General features: G+C 38.1%; 1 protein-coding gene across 1 annotated transcript in view; it reads left to right on the forward strand.

The window, feature by feature from the left end:
* The window catches only part of KDM1B (lysine demethylase 1B), a 1151880-nt gene that overhangs the window by 296773 nt on the left and 836837 nt on the right, over nucleotides 1-18270 (forward strand). The gene's annotated exons all lie outside the window — the stretch shown is intronic.

The following is an 18270-nucleotide window of genomic DNA, read 5'->3' on the forward strand; positions in this document are numbered from 1 at the left end:
TTAGAAATAGACAGTTTCAATTTTATAATGAATCCACTCTCCCTGTCTGAGTCTCTCTCCTGCACACCTGTAAACAAAGGGATCAGTTCTATCCTTGCTGCTTTTCTTCCTGCTTATCAATAAACTTCCGATGTTTGAGACGAAGCAAAATATTGAGATAGTTCTAGAGCAGTGAGCCATACACTGTAACAATCAAGAACCATTTTAGACAACCTCAAACTTCAAATACCAATGGATCTGGCTAGACTGATACCTTAACTTCCAGTACCACATCTCTATTAGTAAGTCAGAAGTGTACGCACTGCTGTTCTGGTTCAAAAAAAGATCTCCCACACAGCTCTGGTATACCTTACAGATTATAGCTAATCTTCTTTTTCTTTTGGCTGCTCCCATTAGGGGTCGCCAGAGTGGATCATCTGTTTACATTTCTTCCAGTCCTCTGCATCTTGCTTTGTCACACCAGCCACCTGCATGTCCTATCTGACTACATCCATAATCCTTATCTTATGCCTTTTTCTTTTCCTCTTACCTGGCAGCTCCAGCCTTAGCATCCTTCTCCCAATATACCCAGCATCCCTCCTCAGCACACATTCAACCCAACACAATCTCGCCTCTCTGACTTTGTCTCCAAACCTTCCAACCTAAGATGACCCTCTAATGTACTCATTTCTAATCCTGTTCATCCTAGTCACACAACATCTTTAACTCTTGCTACCTCCAGCTATGACTCCTGTCTATTTGTCAGTGCCACCATCTCCAACCCATGTAACATAGCTGGTCTCACTACCCTCTTGTAGACCTTCCCTTTCACAATTACTGGTACCCATCTGTCACAAATCACTCCTGACACTGTTCTCCAGCCCACTCCATCCTGCCTGCACTCTCTTCTTCACCTGTCTTCCACACTCCCCATTACTCTGAACTGTTGATCCCAAGTATTTAAACTAATCCGCCTTCAGCCAACTCTACTTCCTGTATCCTCACCATTCCTCTATCCTCCTTCTCATTCGCACACATATATCCTGCATTAGTTCTGCTGACCTTCATTCCTCTTCTGTAGAGCACATCTCCACCTCTCCAGAGTCTCCTCATCCTGTCCCTACTCTCATTACAAATCACAATGTCACCCGCAAACATCATAGTCCACGGGGAATCCTGTCTGATCTCATTTGTCAATCTGTCCATCACCATTGCAAATAAGAAAGGGCTCCGAGCTGATCCTTGATGTAATCCCACCTCCACCTTGAATGCATCCATCACTCGTACTGCAGACCTCACCACTGTCACACTGCCATTGTACATATCCTGTACCACTCTTAAATACTTCTCTACCACTCCCGACTTCCTCATATAATACCACAACTCCTCCCAAGGCACCCTGTCATATGCTTTCTCTAAATCTACAAACACACAATGCAACTCCTTCTGCATACTTCTCTATCAACACCCTCAGAGCAAACATTGCATCTGTAGTGCTCTTTCCTGGAATGAAACCATAATGCTGCTCACTAATCATCACCTCCCTTCTTAACCTAGCTTCCACTACTCTTTCCCATAACGTCATGCTGTGGATGATCATTTTTATCTCTCTGTAGTTACTAAAGCTCTGCACATCACCCTTATTGTTAAAAATCGGTACCAATACACTTCTTCTCCACTACTCAGGCATCCTCTCACTTTCCAAGATTTTGTTAAACAGCCTGGTTAAAAACCCCACTGCTGTCTGTCCTAAACACTTCCATGCTTCTACAGGTATGTCATCTGGACCAACAGCCCTTCCATTCTTCAGACTGTCCTTACTTCCTCCTTGCTAATCCGTTGCACTTCCTGATTCACTATCCCCACACCATCCAGCCGTCTTTCTCTCTTATTCTTTCTCCTCATTCATCAGCCCCTCAAAGTACTCTTTCTATCTGCTCAACACACTTTCCTCGCTTGTGAGTATGTTTCTGTCATTATCCTTTATCACCCTAAACTGCTGCACATCTTTCCTAGCTTAGTCCCTCTGTCTAGCCAGTTGGTACAGCCCCCCCCCCCCAGTGTCCAACCTTTCATACAACTTGCTGTATGCCTTATCCTTGGCCCTCACCACCTTTGTCTTCACTTTTATGCCTCATCTCCTTGTACTCCTGTCTACTTTCTTCATCTCTGTGACAATCCCAGTTTTTAGCCAACCTCTTCCTCTTTAGACTCTCCTGTACTTCCTCATTCCACCAGCAGGTCTCCTTGTCCTCCTTCCTCTGTGCAGGTGTCACACCAAGCACCTTTTCTAGCTGTCTCTCTTACCACCTCTTCTGTGGCTGTCCGCTGTCTGGTAACTCTTCACTGCCCACCAGTGCCTGTCTTAACTCTTCCTGAACTCCACCTGACAGTTATACTTTATTCTTATATTATTATTATTATTATTATTATTATTATTATTATTATTATCATTATTACTATATTGTTAGTTATTGGTTGTGATCATTACCAGTCATAACCATTACAGCTACAAAAAACCTGAACTCCCAACAGGCCATAACTAATATCTGTTCATTTATCAGCTTGGCCCATAAAGGAGAACATCACCGCCGTGTCCTTACTAAAGCAAAATACTTGCGAATAAAATAAAGGTGTACTCTACAGTTTGTGATATCAGCATATACACTTATATTTAGATAATTTCCCTTTTTATGCCAGCAGATTAACTGACTGACCCTCACAGCTACAATATGAGGTCTCAGTCATATGAAACTCCCTCCCTACTCTTCCCTGAGGTTATCCTGTGCAGCACTAGATATGTTTTCTCTACAGTAGCTCCTCGTATGTGGAACTCCCTCCCAAAGAAATTAGACTAAAAAATGACATTAAGAGACCTGTTAGAAATGCTGTGGAAAAGGAAGCATAATTTTAATTTCTTTCAACTCCCTTTCCTAATACTATTGCAACAAACCATTATGCACACTATTAGATCATTCACAACTTGAATCTCCTCTCTTGTCTTTCATTCCCTCGTCTATACACTCGCTATCCTGCCTTTAGTTATTTTTCCATATACATTCCCTCCTCCCCCTCCAATATCTGTTGTATGTAGTGCACAGTTCATAAAGGTTTTGTGATAATAGGCATGTTAAAGGCAAAATCCCAGGCTGGGCCTGAAAATAGTCCATTGTACTCCATATTCTACCCTGGTTAACAAATGGAAAATAAAAATAAAGTTGGCTATGTGGCTCCTGTCATGTTTACTGTACCTGTGAACTATTGCCAGGAAACAGCTGTTTCCCAAATTTATTGAAATTGTCAGAATGTCAATAGCTGTCAAGCTACTGTGCCAACATAGTTTTTGCATCTACTTAGGTAAACTTTCGGGTTTGATGTTTTCCATTATCACCGATTTTTCTTCTCATTTGAATAGCTGTCTTATTGTACCATGTGTGTAGCCCTTTGTATTCCCATTGCATCTTTCATTAAATTCTATCTTTCAGGTGTTTGTACATAACATGAAAAGTGAATCCTTAAAGATGTCAGTTTTAAAGCAAGACTGTCTACCTCTGGAGGTCTACATTCTTTATGCACCTTACATTTCTGCTCAGCTTTTCTGGTGTAATATTGTACTGATCCACACTTGGGTTATTTTAACTGATTACCTTAAAAATATTTCATCTACTCATTCTATTATCCCTATCTTTAATGCCAAGTAACTAACTTTTCATTGTCTATCTCTGAAATCTAGCTGATACTGTATATAAGTTTTTCTCAAATGTCTTTTGGGCTAGTTCCTACTCTTTTCCTGCATTTGTTATCTGTAGAGACTCAATTGCGTTTGTTTTTCATCTTTTTCTCATATGAAGAGATTGAAGATGACCAAGCCTATTTTGGACTTCTGTTTTACTGTTAAGCAACAGATTGTCTTCTAAGTGACTTACCGTCTGGCCCCCAAATTTTAGCCAATTTGACAGCTAGCCTTTTGTAGTTTTGTGTATTGCCATAGTTCTTATCAAGGATGTATTTTTACAGTAGGCCACTGTCAAGTAAGTAAGATTATCCATCACTTTTATATAGCTTTGTTATGACACCAGTCTTGAGAGCAGTAGAAATTCACCATGTATTTGAATAGATGAGGCCCTAAACTAACTTAATTTATTTCAACCATCTACTACATATTTGTCTTCTTGGTGGTCCATTATTTCAACAGATCATCACAGGCTATGCATTCATGTATTTTATTTTCTTTTTTGCTGTTTTTGCCATCATCTCTTGATATGGACTGAGGCTTTGCATCAAACCTAGTTATCTTTCTCATAAGAGTTGGCTATTAGTGTTTTTTTTCAACAAGCCTGTAATTAAATCAGTTTGTAAATTATGATGTGTTGGATGCATGTTTCTTCACCTCTTAGTACATGAAATCTTGACAGAGTGAGAAATATTGGGGGGGGGGGGCAAAGGCCCAAAAATGGGGGCAGGTGTTAGATATTGGTCTTTTAAACTTAAAGTTGCTAAAATAACAGGTTTTGCATTAATGTGCATTTTCTGAAGGCTCTAAAGGCTGAAACTCAAATGTCTGTCATTATTTAGTGACTTTAATCATCAGTGATTTGCCAGAAAACCACAAATTTTATGAGGAATAGACCAAAAAAAGAGCCAAAAATCTGGACAGTTGAGAGGTAAGGTCGGATGTGCATAATCAGTTATAATTTTGTATTTTCATCTTGTGTTTAATGTGAAGATGAAAAAAACTGGTTGATAGAATCAAAACTAGAATTCACAAATAGAGGTTCATCATCAAATAAGTTGGTATTGTATAATAAACATAAATACTCACAAAGGATAAGTTTAACATTCTGGCCAAAAGTTGCATCTCTTTTGGATGTATATGATAAAGATGCCTCAGTAAGTGAGTGAAATAAATTACCAAATAATTAATGTTTTTGCATCATTTAGAATGATAATATTGAGAAACCTGAATTATGTAAATAGTTAATTGAGAGCTTGCACATGGTGTGAATAGTCATGTTTTCTTTTTAGAGAAATTTAGCTGAAAATTACAACTAATTGCTTTTTGTGTAGGTGTAGCTAAGTTAATTGCATTGTTAACATACAGCTGAATATTTACAATATATGATTATCTCAAAATATGTATGAAAGAAAATTATCACTAGCAAAGTATGAATCAAATCAAAGCTTGGTCAAGGATTAATAATGTCATGAATATACATTTGTATTCTGTTATTTTTTATGTGTAATATCGAACTGTCTTAGATTCCTTCTAGCAGAGGCTGAGGACAGCTGAATGTATTTTGTCATTTCAGATGTAAACAAGTTTGAGATGGCCTAGATTTTCATATGGTTGAAAACCATAAACCATTGCTGTAATACAACTACACAGGACACACATCATTCCATCTGAAGTTTGTTGTCTCACTTATCAGCAATACTGTGTGTGTGTGTGTGTGTGTGTGTGTGTGTGTGTGTGTGTGTGTGCGTGTGTGTGTGCAAAAACTGCAGAAGCCTAATAGTAACATCATCTTTATATAGTTTTTAACTAGTGTGTGTGTGTGTGTATATATATATATATATATATATATATATATATATATATATATATATATGTATGTGTGTGTATATATATATATATGTATGTGTGTGTATATATATATATATATATATATATATATATATGTATATATGCAGCTGTATTTCTCACATTTTTTTCATACATGTGTAAATACATATACTATAGGAGATAAAGTTGGAGAACATAATGAAGATAGTGGTAGATTTTCTAGTGGAAAATGTTTGAAAGGGTTTGTATTGCAAGTAATCCCCTTGTTTAGGTTTTACTGGACTGTAAGTTTAAAGGAAAAGTCCAGGTAACAAGGGGAACATTGCCTGTTGACTGGGTGAAAATTCTGTGCTTGTTTTTGACATTGTTTAAAATGTCAAGTGTTTTATCAGTGAGGATCTTGGGTCACAGATGCAAAACCCACAACAGTAACATAAGAAAACCACCCCACATTGATTCAGCAGTGTCACAAAGAGGCAGCTGTAGGCAATGTAAACAGGAATACATGGAAACCGATCTGTACCTGCTTTAAAAGTGATTTAACAGATGGCAATTTGGATGCCCTTAAGCAACAGAGAGCATTGCTAGTGGCAAGCAAGAAGAAAGAGGAGTGAACTGTACAAGACAAGGTCATACAGGGAGCTGTGGGATAGTCTTACCTAGAAAAGAATGAAACACTTGCCAGGCTACTGCCTGACTGAGTAAGCAGGCACACCTTATTAATAGATGCCTGTGTTACCATGAGAAACTCAACAGCAAGGCCTATAAATGTTGCATCCAGAAGCTTGTCATGAGATGCAAGAGAAGAGCAGTCACACTGGCCAAAGAAGGGAGTGAAAAGCTTCTGAAACTGACCTGTCATCAGAACAGGCAAATGCAATGGACTCTGATGACCCTGATACTGTAAAGTGATTGACTCCGTTGCAGCTACTTTCAATCAAACCACTATGCCAGATCATGCAACAGGAGCTAGTCAAATAAGACAGTGGTAGCATTGCTACTTTGCTCTTTAAGTAGTACAAGATTCAAATTTACAACAGAAAATTCCCAAGAGGGTATCTGCCCAAAAAAGAAGATGTTGTCAGCATGAAGATAATACAGAAGGCTCAACCTATAATTTGGGTTTGAGCTTTATGTTTACTTACTCCCTAGACTACAAGATAATTAGAGAAATTCTAAATAAAATTGGGCAGTTATTTTGGAGGACAATAGCCTGAAAAAAATTGTAGGCAATAATCCCAGATTTACATTTAGAAGAGGTCCCAATTTGAAATGTTTACTAGAAAATAAAAAAAGAGAAACAAATTAATACTGGGATTGGAATGCAGAAATGTGGCTCGTGCCAACAATGTAAGTTTATCAAAATGGGTAACCAAGTGACTATAAGGGATAATACCTATACAATTAAGGGTAAGTTTAATTGTGAATCCAAAGGTGTTGTATATGTGGCATGCTGTGAAGCATGCCAATCGTATTATATTGGTAAGACCGAACGAAAAATAAAACAAAGGATTTACGAACATCAATATTGTATTAGTAAGAAGGAGACCACTAACGTATTAGCTAAGCATATAGTTGACAATCCTACCCATAAGTTTCAATACACTGTTATACATCAAGTGGAAAGTGAATTAAGGGGTGGCCCCTGGCAACTTAAACTCGAAGAAAGCGAACTAATGTGACAAATACGTACTGCAGCCCATATTTCACCAGGCCTTAATGAATATGTCTCCCTTAAACATCTTATAGTTGAAAGCACTTATTAGGTAGAGATGTTAAGGAATTAATGCCTATTTGTTATGTATAGTACATTTTATATTTTTATATTTATATTTATGTCTTAAATATGAGAATATATTGAATAATTCTCATTAATTATGACCTATATTATTAATTTTTTTGTACATATAAATATACTCCTGGCGTATTTTATAAATGTTAATGCGCATGCTTTTAAAAATGTACAACGTTTTAATTTTGACAGTTAATATTGTATATTGTACACTGTTTCTGTGAGGTTTTGTTAAGAGTATTCTGACATCCACACTGTAGCCTAATTGTTCACATAAAATATTATTGGATTTTAAAATTAATTTTACACTAAAGTATTCCTTTTAAAAATGGTGTAAATTTTAAAGTTAAGTGAGTCATGGTAAATAAGTATCAATTAAGCACAAATTGAATGATTAATAGTATTGGTTGATTGATATGTATATAAAGGTGTTGGTTTTTAGTCTTGCTTTGTCTGAAGAAGTTGGGGCATTGACTCCTTCGAAAGTGCTCATTAAATGGTTGTTTGATCAATTTTACGGACTGCTTGACATTGCTAGCTGTTTTTTTTGTTTTACCTAGTTTGTATTGCTTTTCTGTTTGTCAGCATGACGATGTCATGTCTGCATATTCTTAACTCAGTGGATGTGAACCAGGGATGCATGCCTGCTACAAAGATCCGAGGAAGGTACAAGTTTTGTAGTGTATGTGAACAATGGATGCTTGTCTGTCACAAAGATCTAAGGAAGGTGCAAGTTGTGTTGGGCTGTACCACATGCATTATTCTTCAGGATCTCAGAGCCAGTCCTGTGGCTGGCTCAAAAGACACAGAAAAAGTTTCTCAACAGCACTACACAGCTCGACTTCCTGGAGACTGATACAAATCTATGACTACCATCCTTTGTGTATGCTGTGATAGCCTAGAAAATGGATCTAGCATGCACAAATTCCATTTACTGTCTTACTGGTGTGTGCAAACTTGTCAGGGAATGTCACTGGCTCCACAAAATAATAAGCGAGAAAGCTGCAATAATTACTTTTCAGCCCTGCTTCTGGCCATCTGTCCTGAATGGCTGCCATTTCCATTTCAACCATGTTTAATGGCAGCAGGTATAGAGAAATGGTCTAGCACAATCTTGTGTGTGGTACTGCTGTGTCCTTTCAAATGCATGTCATAGTATTGATGCCCTCAGTGACATCCCAGTTTTATCAGAAATGTATCTTGGACGAGATGTCATAATTCTTGAATACCCTTCCTTAAGGTGCACCAAGGACAACTTGGTAAATTGGAAGACTGCAAGCAAGCTAAGAAAATATGTAGCTAGGTAGCTTGTGATGCATTTACTAGAAGTATGATTGCTAATGCATCTGTATAGTGCTTACATGCCATTCCTGGCTGCTACCTGAAATATATTCTAAAGACATCAAATCTGTTATTCTTGCTACTCCAGTGAACTCCTGCGAATTAGTTTGGACTGAAAGCAATATTTTATATACCTGGCAATTTCACAAAAACTACACTACCTATACTACCAACTGGTTGCCATTAAGTATTTCTTTTGAACGCCACAAGACCAAACTGATAAGAATAGGAAATAGGCACCTTCTCCTTCCCCAAGCAAACAAACATATCTTTTCCTACAAATCTTCAGAGTTTCCAGGTATCCTCATTTTCCTTTTCCACTCTTTACATCTATTCATGGAATTATGGGAAGAAATATTTTCAGTTGTTAAGGTGTGCCACTTCCCAGGCAGAAATATACAGAAGACTGTGAGTCGAGAGTGTGCAGTGGAAGTGTTTTCTAAAAGCCACAAACTGTATCTCTACATTCTGTTTCATAAAAAGACAGTAGACCAAGCTTCCATCAAAAGGAAACAACTGTAATGAACAGTCTTTGTGTGCATGCATGTGCGTGCACGTGTGTGCTCGTACATGTGCGTGCGTGTGTGTGTGTGTGTGTGTGTGTGTGTGTGTGTGTGTGTGTGTGTGTGTGCGTCACGTGTGTGTGTGTGTGTGTGTATGTATGTATACGTGTCTGTATGTTTCCACAGGATACTTGCAGACCTGTTATGAATCTCATAGAAGTGAATAAGATTGTTTAAAGACATGATTTACTCCCCCCCCCCCCCCCACACACCATCTAATTCCATCTTCATGAATGATGATGCTGAACTGATGAACATGAAATAAAAGATGCCCACAGATGCCTCAAGTTTATATTAGGATCTCTTTACTTCAGTTAGCTTCCCTTTGGTCTCACATTAATGCTGAAAACTTTTATTATGAAGTTTGTGACTGTGACTGTCAAGAATTAAGAGAATTCATATATTCCTTGCTTGTAAAACTACTTGCTTTTACGCCATTTGTTGGCACTTTAACTGAACACTTTTACAAGACTGGACTCCGTCTTTAAGTTTGTTCATTAGGAGTCATCACAGATGATGCATACAGAGAAATTTACATTTATCAGACATCATTGTGGAGACCAAATTGCATAAGATTTACTTGCCTCAGAACAAATGTACAGGGAATGCTGGATTCATGACTCTTGGGGGGGGGGGATGTGCAGGCAGTTGCTTGGAGCAACCGTAACTTGAGCTGCAGTTGCTTGAGTATACTGACTTGAGTTGTATTTTGTGTTTGTTGTCGCTTGAGTACAAAAAGCTTGCAACTGCTCACATTTAATGAGTTGTAGATGGTCTGCAGCCAGTGTACCAGTGGCCAGCCTTGAGCATAGATGACCTAGGCAGCCATTTAGGGTATCACTCAGCTAGGGAGGCATTTCCCAGTTTCTTTCCCTGTTTGAGTAAAAGAGTCCCCGTTGATAGAAAAGTGGCTCCGCAGAAAGAAAATGCTGTACATACTTCTCAAATGTGTCAATTTTCATGGTACAGCCCGATTTTTTGCTTTGAATTGCAGGCTGTCTTGATTTGCTGATGTGCCCCCTTAAACTGTACTCTTGTAGTGCCAGTATGTGTCTGTGATTAAGGTGTAGCCAATGAGCAGAGGATGAAAAAGCTGCGATGGTCAAAAGAGAAGGCATGCTGCGTAGGACTGAGTGGAAAAAATGGAAGAGCTTATAAATTTCTGACGTGGATCTTAATTAAATCTGAGAGAAATTGTGGACTCCTCAACTCAAAACGATTGGGGAAATATGGAACACACCTTGTTTCAGATACATGTCCACAAGTACTGTAGTGTAGTGTGTTTGCTCATTATTCTGACATTTTAAGACTAATGGGATTTGTTTGAAGATTTTTCTGGGGCTACGTTTGTAAGGAAATGACCAACGTCTGTTTGCACATTAGTCTTGCTTTATGTAATTAATGCGATTTGTGTGAAGCAACTTGGAATACTTTAATGTGTGGCTGCTATTTTTAGGAGGAAAGCTAAGATGCATTACATAGCCATCATTTTGTTATCATGATGAGATACCTGAAGTGCACACAGAAGTGGCTATACTGTTTGGTGGGTGTGGATGCTCTCCGTGAATGAAAGTAACTTGTCATTTGCCCTATTTAAATAGTCACTAGTCTGACTTCGCAAGGCTGTTGTACATTTGTATGAAATGAGTAAATGCTTTATTAATGTAACCATTAATATTTTTTATCACACTTATATGTGAGGTTTGTACATTCAGTAAAATGGCTGTCATTGATGGGTATAGAGACTCTCTCTCAAAACAAGTGACTTATCCTTGTTGTTTGATCACTATTAAACAGCAGTCAATGATCTGGGATGGAAGGAGTGGAGCTAAATGTATTGTTTTTGCTGAACTTTTGTGTATGAGGGGTGGAAGGTTGTGTGTTATTTGAATAACAAGCTGACCATAATTTCATTCACTTTCCTATCACAAGCATCAACACTGACCTGATATGTAACTATTTTTGGTGGTCTGGCAAAAGCAGGATGTATATAAAAGTTACTGAGCGTGGTCGCAGTATGTAATCTTGCCATCTGTGGCTGCTTCTGTGAGGAGTCTCCATATCCTCCCCATTTCTGGTGTGAATTTATCAATGTGCTATGGTTTCCACCAACATGTCCGACATGACATAGGTAAATTGGCATTCCTGAGGTTTGCTTGTAAGTAAGAGTGCAGTGTGTGTGTGAGAGAAATCAGTACATAGTTCCGCTGACCAGTACAATAAAGGTTGTCCTCCACAGATGTTCCGATAGTATTCCAATAATGAGAACCACGAGCCACAGCCAAGGAAATTTTAATAAATAAAATAAAAATAACCATACCAAACATAAAAAATGAAAACTGAACAGATTTAGCGCGCTTTCGTCTCGTATCTCGAGACTTCCTCAGAATCAACTACAATTCAATTAGCTATTTGTTTAAATACCCATTCATCCCATTTTAATTAATTGTCATAGCAATAAATTGTCATAGCAATAAAATAAATAAATATGCATGTGTATCTTTTGTAGTCGTTCATTCGTTGTCACAACATGTAGTTTAGTATGCATCTCAAGAAAGCTGATGTCACTTGTTAAACACACTAGACACAATAACATCTTATTAAGAAAGGACACATAAATATTATAATTGAAATTGTCTAACTGACCAGCTCTTACAAAGGAATATATGCAACCAATTGTGTGTATATATATATATATATATATATATATATATATATATATATATATATAAATATATAAGTAAAAAATAATAAATAATTATTGTTATTCGAATTCAGGGAAGGTATAAAGCTAAAAATTAAAAGTAAATAATAATAATCTAAAATTATCGGAATATGTATGAATATATATAAATATATATATATATATATATATATATATATATATATATATATAATGTATACATACACATATATATATATATATATTCATACATATTCCGATAATTTTAGATAGTTATTAAATCTGTTCAGTTTTCATTTTTTATGTTTGGTGTGGTTATTTTTATTTTATTTATTAAAATTTCCTTGGCTGTGGCTCGTGGTTCTCATTATTGGAATACTATCAGAACATCTGTGGAGGACAACCTTTATTGTACCGGTCAGCGGAACTATTATTTTAGGTTTTGACTGAGTTGTGAGGAGGTTTTTGGAGATTGCCAGAAATCAGTACATATTGTGATAGGCTTGGCTTGTCAGGGCCAGTGTCATTCCGTGAATGTACATGTGTGAAAACGCAGTGTATTTCATGATAGACACGGCTTTTAAGGGTGATGTCAGTGCATATGTGTGCAAAATAAAATAATATCACTGACTTTTATCTGTGGATCCACAATACTGCCAGACACTTGCATAACTCTGCTGGGTAACAGTAAAAAAATGAACGATTTGCAAGTCATGGTCTTTAATAAATAAGACACAAAATGTATCACAAAATAGCCAGACCCTTGGAAGTTCTGGGGGCCTGGCAGGACCCACCACCCAGGCTATATAAGTGGAATTTGATGTAGGCTTAATAGTGGCCTCTGTCATAAACCTCATCTGTTCTTAAAAACTGGTCCTCCTAAGAAGTGTGCACAGACGTTTAGTGTAGCTTGTATGCATGGCTGCAAATGGTGCAAGTTATTTATTCTTTAATTTTCCTCACAATCAAACTGTAGAGGTGTGCACTGAAAGTTTCTATAGCATGTGGAGAGTGAACCATATGGTCATTATGGGTCTACTTTCGATAACCAAAAGACCACTTACCCGATTTTTAACTCACAGAGACAATGCACTGAAACTCCACTTCAACGAACAGTTACATCACCGACACAAAACTACAGGTAAGTAACCACTTGGCCACCATGATGAATTTTGCCTCTTTCCCCACTGTAGTGCGATCTCAGAGTTGGTATATTTAGTTGGGAGGGCAGCCCCCCACATAGAGGGGTGAAGCCCCCCACATGGGTGGGCTTCATGTCGTTACATTTTGTGTTTTGTTGTGGTGCGGCCAAGCTGTTACTTACCTGTAGTTTTTTGTCGGTGATGTAACTGTTCGTTAAAGTAGAGTTGCGGTGCTTTTGTCTCAGCAATTTAAAAGTCGGGTAAGTGGTCTTTCAGTTAAAGTAGACTCGGTCATTATTTCTTTAACTTTCCTCACAAACCTCTGAGGTATGCATAGAGGGTAACGCTTGTCTAGGGACAGTGTACTATTCGGGAGCAACATGTTGGTATACATTACTTTGATCGTTATTTTTTCACTTTGCGTACACATCTGATGTTTAATTGTAAGTAAACGGCTATATTTTTGGATAAAGGTTAGGAGGCATGCTATTTATATGTCTAACAGCAACAGATATGTTATTGTTTTCTGTTTACTCTTTCAGTTTCAGCCCAGTCTGACAGAGTGATACACAGAAGATGATGCCTTTTCCAAGTCTAAGATGGCGTGCTGTGTATGTGCAACAGCAGCCTTTTGAAATATGACTATGGCCTTCACCCCTATCTAAAAACTAGAGGGATACACAGAAGATGTCTATTGTTTTTTTAGGGGTTAGGGAGGCAAGCGCTGTTCCTAGATATGATTTCTATGTCCTGACCAGCTTTTATCTTCTCATTTTATTGTGAACTGCCATTTTGTCATGCAAAACTTATTTCTTCGTTAAAAGAAAAAAGAATAGAACTGCATTTTTTACTTTACTAAAGGCGTTTGTTGAGGCCATGACTGGATAATCTCTGAAATGCACTTCAGGGCATCTATAACTCCATGGCATGTGGTGGCCTAGTTGCCTCCCCAGACCCCCCCGGTTTAATATTTCTTAGTTATAATAAAATAACAAAACACTGCAACTACATGAAAACTGAATAAATAAAATAAAAATACTCAAAGTGAGAACAAATAAATGACTGCTTACACCAACAAAATCAAGTTTAGTACTTTCATTTGCTTTAATCACACGAACTTCTTCAGAACACTAACAGCAATGCAACCAACATTCTCAATTTAAATACAAATAAGTTAACCATATAATTAAATAATTGGTTAATTATCCCATAAATGACAAAGCATTAAAAGAGCACAACATATAAACCATTATTTAGTAGTGGTTTCTATTATTTAAAAGACATTTCACATTTGAAGTCCCATTTCAACCTGGAGAAACATCAGCATTTAAAAATACTTGCCAACTAAGCTCCTTAATCTCTAAAGCAATATTAAAATCACAGACAAAAGGTGTCATATTAATACTGTCTAATACAAAAAACACACAGCCCTTAGATACTCTGCTGTACTGGTAATTTTCTTCTTAATTCACTACTTCTTGACTTAATCATACCTCAGAACACAAAACCTCAGGCACACCACCTTTAAGAGAAGAAGTGAAGACTGAGTGCACCCATTCTTGCAATTCATGTACTGAAGCTCATAATTTTGCAAGTTCATGTGAAATTACTTAAACACATTTATTTAAATTTGTTTTTGCGAATGAGCAACTCCTCCTGGACCACCATACAGCTTTTATTATTTTCACTCCAAGATCACTGCCATCCATCTGTAACCCATTTATCACATTTTGCTCATGGATCAGGGTGTCACCAACATTGACAATTGTCTAGAGCCAAGGTTTACAGTGCTGGGTGGCTAGCCTTGCCGTGGCATAGAAATAACAATCACTAGCAAGTAATGAAATACCTGTGTTGCTGTTTCTACAAGATACATTCAGGGATGACCTTAGATGAAGCTCTTTGTAGTGCTCCCCCTCCATTCTCCACTCACATCCCCCAATGCCCCCCCCCAGCTCCCCCATCCTTCCCTCCCTGCAACATCCAGACTACTTTTTTCTACTTTTCTAACATTTTGACATACTCCATCTTCTTCCTGCATCCTGTCCACATGGGTAAACTGTACTGTGACAACTGTGGTGGAAGTAACTGAATTAAGTCAGGGGTCCGGGAGCTGCTAGGCCCCCAAAAGCCATGGGGTTTTACATGATCTGAGACATGTCATATTTTTTTTAAAAATCATAACTAAAAAAAGAAATTCAGTTTTATGCCACAATATTGATTTTTTTCCTACATATTTTCAACATACCCTGTAACTGCCAAGAATGTACTGTAACAACTGGGAAATATTATAAAATAAAAATACGTGAAGTGAGAACAAATAAATGACTGCTCACACCAACAAAATAAAGTTTAGTACTTTCATTTGCTTTAATCACACAAACTTCTTCAGAACACTAACAGCAATGCAACCAACATTCTCAAGTTAAATACAAATAAGTTAACCTTTTCTATCCCCATCTGCACTGATTCGTATGAGATCAGAAAAGCTATTAGTAGGAACTGGAAAGTCATCATTGGTAATAGAGACCTAACTAAGGTAGCTGGTGATCATCCTATGTTTATTTATAAAAAAGTAGCTAGTGTAAAACCTATGTTGGAAATAGGGGAACATTCTTCATCTATTACCGTTAAAGGAGCAGTTGGAACATATCCCTGCTATAATTGCAAACAGTGCAGATATATTGATTCTTCTGAGGATGGCATAATGGTTAAGGTGTTTGCCTTACAGACACAAGGTACAGGGTTTGATTCTTTCATGGGGTAATTGGCTAGGCTTAAAATGACCCAGAAGGGCAGTTAGCCTAGTACTAATCTATGAACCTATGACCCTATAAACAAAATTAGGCAGAGCAGCCTATGCAGTTGGCAAATACTAGGACAGAATACTTCCCCACGCCACTTCTAATGGGAAGCAGTGACTAAGACTCGGCATGGCTGGATGTACAGGAAGGTGATGCATCTTTAAGAATGGAAGCTCAATAGGGAAGAAATTCATGAGGATACTTTCAGGAGAACAAGTGGAAAAGCCAATCTTAGCAGCAGAGTAAAAGAAGCTGTAGTGCTGGAAAAGGGTCTCATCAATGCAGTATACCTTTAAGAAGTAATGTACTTGAGTAAATGTGTCTTGGGATGTTCATAGGTGTTTACTAGGCTATTGACCAAAAGGGCCTTTTTAAGCCTAGCCATGCATCCCAAATCTTTGATAAGTTCTGCTACCCTTGATTAGTGTAAGCATGGGCCTGAGAGATGAACCATTTACAGGTTACCTGTATCCATCAGAGACATAGGTGCCAAGCCTGGGATGAATTTCTGGTTTCCCATCCAGCTGTCAAAGTTGCACTGGAATTGGGTTAAAAGTTTAAGTACATGGTATGGGTTTCCTGGGTCATAGAGGGGGGAACCTGTATCTTGCAAGGAAGTGGTATTGGATTTTACCTGTGGTGATTTGAAAATGGAGCAGCTCAAGTGCATTGTCCTGTTTGATCAGCCTTGAAGTATATTTATTTTTGAGGTAAATCGAGACACCTCCACCTTTAGTCCCTGCCTGTGAAATAGCTGGCCTAAATGTGTGGAAGGCATTATAACTGTGCACTGTTGGTGTGCTCTCCGTGGTTTTAAACCATGTCTCAGTGACCTCTCAGAGATCAGCATTCTCTAGGGTAAAGAGAGCTTCTAGGGAGTGGAGTTTTTTGTTTAGACTCCTAGCATTGAGCAGTAATACCTTTAGATTTTCTTGGTTTTGATTTGCTATGTCAGAGATACTTTCAGTTTGGCATTGCCTAAAAAAGGCACTATGGGGGAAGACAGTGTTTTAGTTAATATTCGAAAGCCCAGAGGGGAGAGGTGCAGACCATCTCTGACAAAGCAGCATGGTCATCTCCTTCCATGCTGACAAATATTGCACCCCCTTAGAATGACACCAGAAACTAAGCCAATTACTAAAGTCAATTATCTTTTGTTTGTATTGTGGCATCATCCTTGGAGAAGGTAAATTGCTTCTCAATGCTAGGCTCATACCAGCCTGAGACACACATTCTGAGAGCACCATGATGTCTCTCTTCATATAGTCTAGGGAGGGGTACATCTCAGGTCATTTACTCCCACATGGACTGTGACTGAGTCATATTGATAATTGTGGTCTAGTGACCTGAGTTCATGCGTAATGTGGCATGTAATGTGGTGGATCCTAGCCCCTGATTAGCAACTGACTGTAACTTTCTCCTTACACAGCCTGGTGAGAGGGACATCCGTGTGTGCCACGATGGAGTCTCCAGTGACTAGAATGTTGGATTATGTGGTGACTTTCCTTATGGGCTTAGAGGTCGAGGCTCTATGAGCTGTAGCTCTGTGATGATGTGGGTGTTGTTTTGAAAGAGCACATTTTGGGCTGCTGAGGGTGTTTATGTGTACTTTGTCGTGGAGGTCTTTGTGGTTTAGAAAGGTTACATGTAAGTGCCTCAGAATATGTGGGTCTGTATGTCTGCTTTGAATTGTGCATGATGAGTGCAGCATGTATACTACTGACAACCTTATTGACATTGAGTACTTTTATGTGAGAGCTTTGCCTCCAGTGACATTGTGTAAATACATCTCTCACATACCATATCAGTTTGTTTGAAAATTAACTGATGGTCAGTAAACATGAGGCGATTTCTGCATTGCCTTAGGATGCCCATGTCCACCAAGCCGGTAACGGAGACAGTAGGAAAGTTCATATCCATGGCAACAGACCCTTTTTTATTCATTAGACAGTTGAAGTGAGAATATCAGGAGTGTCTGGTTTGCAACTATGTGGACAGTGCTTGTCACTGCAAACTAGTTGTCCTGTGTGCAACTAGGTATTGGAGAAATTTCAATTGTGTTTTTAAGGAAAAATGTCACTCAAGGTGTCTGAGTCTGTACAGAGCACTGCCAAACACTCGAGGGGAAATTAATACATAGACCCTGAAAATTTAAGAATTAAGTATTTAGGCAGATATTCTGAAGTTAGAAAAAATCAAGCAGTATTTACTGAAAAAGAATTAGCTTGTCAAGAATGATGAAAAGAGGAGAGTCACATGAACTGCTACTACTAATGCTGTCTCAGCACAGCTTCACTCTGTTGGGATACAATACTCCTTTGCTTCTTCTCTCACCAGAAGCAAAATGTTAGCACCAATCCCAAGAAGACAAGCAGGCCACAGCCTGTTTGGTGATCCATAGTC

The sequence above is a fragment of the Protopterus annectens genome, chromosome 3.part0 (genome assembly GCF_019279795.1).
Source record: "Protopterus annectens isolate FY-2018-M chromosome 3.part0, PAN1.0, whole genome shotgun sequence".
NCBI classification, from domain to species: Eukaryota; Metazoa; Chordata; order Ceratodontiformes; family Protopteridae; genus Protopterus; species Protopterus annectens.